The 6,152-nt window shown below is 38.9% G+C and overlaps 1 pseudogene; it reads right to left on the reverse strand.

Annotated features, from left to right (window-relative positions):
* Window positions 1-2,412: 2,412 nt before the first annotated feature.
* On the reverse strand, window positions 2,413-3,155 carry LOC148929558 (dirigent protein 21 pseudogene; annotated as a pseudogene).
* Between the last annotated feature and the right edge of the window lie 2,997 nt (window positions 3,156-6,152).

The following is a 6,152-nucleotide window of genomic DNA, read 5'->3' on the forward strand; positions in this document are numbered from 1 at the left end:
GAGAGATGTAGTGTTGGGAAAGAGTTTTATTTTTTTTCAAATAGGATCCACTTGTTCCTTGTATTGAAAATTACAAGTAATAAATGGTGTATTGAAAATTACTAAAACTATTCCTTGTATTGAAAATTCTGATATATCAAGCGTCTTCACTTTTATATTTGTTTTGTGTACAACTCTGTTTTTTTTTTCAAATGGTGTATATGGCTGCATATTCAAGGCTTCAATCTACCTATTATCTATCTACCTTTTTTTCATTGAGTTTGATGTGGATCTTTTTGGCATTCTTTATTCACAAAATTAGTAACATTATTAAATTGGAAAAACCATGCCTAATCAAATAAGGGGCTGGAAGCAATTTTCGATAGCTGCCCCCACCTCGAGTCACTTGATCTTCAAGGATGTGCCGGCCTTGATCTTGAAGGGGCTCTTGTCGAGAGATGTTCTAATCAAATAAAAGATCAGTGGCTCGATTTAATGGAACCAATTGTTCAGCGTGATGAATGGGATGATGAGGACTAATCTGTTTTCGACAATGTTGAATTCTATACTAGTAATTTTGAGTGTGATCATGATCATTATTAGGATGATTGCGATGATTTGATGGTTATCAAGAACTATTTCTAGTCTTGAAAATTTGGTGATGTATTTCTCTAGAATTTTTTGTGCCTTGGAAAATTTTGGCAACAAACATAGTTACAAAATTGGTTGCTAGATATTGAAATTTGCATGCTATGAGTCAATGGATGTGGTTAATTTATCTAGTTCTTAAAGCCATCGTGTAATTGTGTTTATATATTTGTTACCAAGAATTTTATGTGGCAACTACAAATCTTTGCTTGATGTGGTTTTGACTTATGAGCTCTTTAGAAATGAAATGAGCATTTCTCTTGTAAAATTTGTGTAGGTAGTATAAAATAGGATACGTACAAATCGAGTATTCTATTTAAAGACTATATAGCTCCAAGAAAATATTATACCAGGGATATTAGTCTATTACTATAGTAAATGCTGTATTCTAATTATGTTGATGAACTACTCGCAGTCACCCGTTATATGTCTCACTTATTCCATTTTTGTCCATTTCATATTAATTGTTTCGTTTTCTTTTACCATTTTTTTATAATAGACCATATATTTTACTAACTCATTTTATTCACATTTTATTATTAAATTATAGTAATATATAAAAGCAAGACTCACGTTCCATTAACGGTTTCAATTCAGTTTCTATTACATTTGTTAAAATTTGTGTTATGTCAAATTGAGACATATATTAGAGAGCGGAGGGCCTACATGACTAGCTAATTGATTACAATTAAGGTCAAGATTATCGTTATTGCAATGGATATTCTAATTTTCTGTACAATAATTTTTTCAGCTTAAATATGAATATTATTCTTAGTTTTATGTGGTCCCTCGTGAATTGGCATCATGAGTTTCCTTTTTCGTCCATTCCTTTTTAATTGGAACATTTTTTACTATTTTTGGTAATGAAACTTCACATCCTACTAATTCAATCAACTCATATTTTATTATAGGACTCACAATTCTACTAACTTTTTTCATGTATGATTTTTAAAACTCATTAGACGGTATCAATTAATGAGGGATATACCACGCTAGTAAGATAATTTACTTAGACATCTTAATAAGTTAGATCTCTCAATAAATTAAATAAGAATAATATGCCAGATAATTGTACCACAAGCTATAACAAAAAAAATTGACCAAGCTAGTCACACACATTCACATAGGAAAACAAAACAAAGCACGTTTCCTTATTTTAATTTCAATGGAATACAACAATTGCGTTTCAATCTTTTCGACATATAAATTCCACGATTGATAGCACAAGAAAAATCGTACAATTATTGCTAAGGGTTTTGACATGTGCAAGATTATATTTAAATATAGAAACTATATGTAGGGCATTCAGGCTATTGTCAGTTTATTTTTAGATCATTTTAATAAAAGAAGACCTAAAATAATCTAAAAATGACATCAAACCCAAATTTTATAAAATGACCTAAAACTGATTAATAATGACATTTCGTATTTTTAGTTAATTATTGATCATTTGATCGTTTCATCATAGGGCCAAGATTTGAGCTGCATTTCTAAATTTAAATGCATTCTTGTTTGTATCATCTCCCATTATTGCAATATCTATGGATGAAAAGCCCTTTATGACCTTAACTTAGTTATATATTGATACTCATTGAGCATTTATATATAAATTCAAATATTACCGTTTTGAGTTCCATTTATGATTTGTAAAACAAATTTTCCAAACGGAACATATACTTCATTGCAACATCAAACATGCACTAGTAATCGTGCCATGCATCTCGAAAATAACTCAATTGGTACGATGATTCCCCTCAGATCAATCGATCGGAACACGAGTCACGATTCCACATCATGGAAGACTTTTATTTTTCCTTCAAAATACACATGTTATCATAATTAAGCAATTGTGGACATCATTTATTCACACATAATTCAACCAAAATAACCCAAACACAAGTGGAAATAAAACGACAGCATCAACACGGTAGAGATGTCTACGAACATCTCCTAGGAGTGGTGACATAAACCGTGTACTCGAGCACACTGTAGTTGTTGCCCTCCTCAAAAGAATAGCTACTTGTAATTGCATATCCACGAGCATTCCGGAAAGCCCCGGCCCCGCCAACGACGGAAAGCTCCCTCGTGGCGTCGGCGAATTGGTTGCGGCCGTTGATGGTGACGGTGCTGCCCTTGTACGGACCCGAGGTCAAGAAGAAGTTGAGGTTCATGGAGAATGCTTGGACATTTAGGTCCATGGAAGTGGTGGTGCCCTGACCTCTAGCCACCTCCTCCGAGCCTAGCTCCGGGGCCACCGTGACCTTGTCGTCAAAGACGTTGACCCGGCCAAAGCCGGTGGGGGAGGTGTTGGTGATCGAGGAGTTGGCGACGGTGAACAAGGTGGCGTTAGGGCCGGCGCGGATGTCGTGGACGTAGAAATGAAGCTTGGTCGTGGCTTTGTTTCCCTGGCAGAAGGTTTGGAACCATGGGGTGTCTCCGGCGGTGGCGGTGGCCGTGAGGAGGGTGGCTATTGTTAAGAGAAGACTGAATGTTGTTAAGTTCTTCATATTTTTTTTTCGGAGAAAACCCTAATTTGGTGAGGGTGTTGAATGCGGATATGTTTTGAGATGATGAATGGGGTTTATATAGATGCATGGTTTCAAATTTGATGAACTTTATGACTCATTATTACTCTATAATTATCCATCTAGGACTGAGGTATGAGACTTATCCATCTAGGATTAAGCTGTGAGATTAGTTCTGTTAGAAAGGATTGACTATTAATTTATCCATCTATGTGAGATTAATTCAATTGAAACTTAGAAGGGATTGACTATTGTGGACTTTGTTGACTGCTGGTTTGAGCTCAGTTTTGAGCTGAGGAAGAGGCTGACTCAAGCATGGTAAAGTTGCTACTGTAAAATGCGATTCTAGTTCAAAATGTGTAGGCTAATTGTCAGCCGTTGGATCTGTTCAAGTAAGATAGATTAGATCACAGCTGTTAATTGTTTTTCCTCTCATCTTGGCTGGTTTACGCTAAGTGAATAGAAGAGGGGTTTTGAATCCCTAATTCATATTGTATCAAGCACTCTTGAGAAATTTTCCCCTATCAATAAACAAGATTCTTCTTCACCTACACTCTATAATTCGCGGTTCTTCACCTCGTCGCTCAATTGCTCCGAACGATTACACCAACAAGTGGCGCCGTCTGTGGGAAGGTAGGGGCGACGAGTTTTTTGATCGATAATGGCGATGCGTCTTGAATCAGACAAGTTCAACGGCAAAAACGATTACGGCCTGTGGAAGATGAAGATTAAGGCGATTCTAATTGAGAAAGGGTGCGCAGCAGTTTTGGAGAAGCCTGATCCCGAGGATAAGGGGAAGGCACCTGCTCTTGATGAAAAGGCGCAGGCGAGACTTGCGGAGATGCAGCTCAAGGCCTATGGCGCAGTAATCTTGAACCTTGGCGATAAGGTTTTGAGAGAAATTCAAGAACAAAAGACCGCTGCTGAGATTCTTGAGAGGTTAGATGAGATCTATTGTAGTAAGTCTCTAGCTAACCGATTATACATGAAAAGAAGGGTATATTCCTATTGTTTCTCGAGTGATAAATCAATTCTTGAGCAGTTGGAGGGATTCAATAAGGCTGTAGATGATCTGGTTGCCTGTGATGTTAGGGTAAGCGATGAGGATAAAGCGATTTTGGCCCTCAATGCGCTGCCCGATTCCTATGACCAACTAAGAGATGCAATCTTGTATGGGCGTGATAAGGAGATTACTTATGCAGAGGTGCACTCAGCCTTGATGGCAAAGGAGTTGCACAAGGGAATGGGCAGGCATCAAGATTTAAGGGCCCAAGACTCTCAAGTTCCAGAGAGCTTGAATATTAGAAAGTTCAAGCCAAAGAAAGGGGGAAAGAAGGAGGCTGCTAAGCCAAATTCTAAGGATCAAAAGGAAACCAGGTCTTGCCATTGGTGCAAGAAGCCTGGGCACTTAAAGAAAGACTGTTTCGCTTGGAAGAAGAAGCAGGCTGAGGAAGCTGCTGGCAACAAGCAAACCTCTGATTGTGTGCAAGAATTAGAAGATGCTCATGCACTGAACATAATGGAGCAGGTGGAGGAAAGCTCATGGATCTTGGACTCAGGTTGTAGCTTCCATATATGTTCTAAGTTGCATTGGTTTGATTCCATTAAGGAGGCATCGGGATCAGTAGTTCTTGGCAACAACCAGGTCTGCAAAGTTGAAGGAATTGGCAGCATTCGACTAAGATTGGCTGATAAGTCAGTCAAGATCCTAACTGAGGTCAGGTTTATCCCAGAGGTGAAGAGGAATCTGATCTCACTGGTGTTCTGGAGAGGAAGGGCTATTCTTTCTGCTCTTCTGCTGGTGTGATGGTAGTGGGAATGGGTGGAGAAACCATATTGAAGGCTGAGAGAAAAGGCAGCTTATACTATTTGGCTGCCACAGTAGTCAAGCATGGGCAGGTGAACTCCACAAAGGCTGAGTCAGTTAGGTTATGGCATGAGAGGCTCGGGCATCCTGCTTTTGGGAGCATCAACCAGCTGATAAAGAAGCAAGTCATTGCTAGTGATGGTGTTAAGGATGATCAAACTTGTGAGGATTGCATTCTGGGGAAATCAAAGAAATTGTCCTACCCCAAAGGTAAACATACTTCATCTGCTCCTCTTGAATATGCTCATTCTGATTTATGGGGTCCAGCTCCTGTGAATTCAGTGGGAGGGGGGAGGTATTACATGAGTATCATAGATGATTACTCAAGGAAAATCTGGCTTTATGTCTTAAAAGAGAAGAGTGAAGCTTTTGCTAAATTTAAAGACTGGTGTAAGTTGATGGAAACTGAAAAAGGATGTTGTTTAAAATGCCTGAGGACAGACAATGGTTTGGAGTTTTGCTCCAGAGATTTTGATGGTTTTTGTCTAGAAAAGGGAATCAAGAGGCATAGAACAGTGCCCTTGAATCCCCAACAAAATGGGGTTGCTGAGAGGGCAAATAGAACAATCCTTGAAAGAGTCAGATCCATGCTTCTTGCATCTGGAATGGAAAAGAAATTTTGGGCAGAGGCTGCTGCTACTGCTGTCAAATTGATGAATATGTGTCCTTCTTCCAGCATAGGGGGTGATACTCCAGATTTTAGATGGTATGGAGAGTTTGGAAGTTACTCTCACCTAAAGGTCTTTGGCTGTAAGGCATATGCGCACCTAAGGCAATCTAAACTTGATGCAAGAGCTTTGAGGTGTGTTATGCTGGGATATCAGCCTGGTGTGAAGGGCTATAGGCTTTGGTGTGTTGAGCCTGGGAATCACAAGATAATTGTCAGTAGAGATGTGGTCTTCACTGAGTCAGAAATGCACTTTAAACCTTCAACTGAGACTCAGGTCAGTAAGGAGAAATTGCTGGCTTATGATGATTCTGGAGTTGAAGTGGATATGCAGCCAGAATTTGGTGGAGGAAAGGAGATTGAAATCACTGAACTGAGTAGTGGTGAGGATGATGATGACACCCAATCCGATTCTGCTCCAGCTGAAGATTCTGCTCCAGTTGATAATCCTCAAGCAGACTTAAGA

The sequence above is a fragment of the Salvia hispanica genome, chromosome 4 (assembly GCF_029641045.1).
Source record: "Salvia hispanica isolate PSC_SH4W2 chromosome 4, Shi_PSC_v1, whole genome shotgun sequence".
Taxonomy (NCBI): Eukaryota; Viridiplantae; Streptophyta; class Magnoliopsida; order Lamiales; family Lamiaceae; genus Salvia; species Salvia hispanica.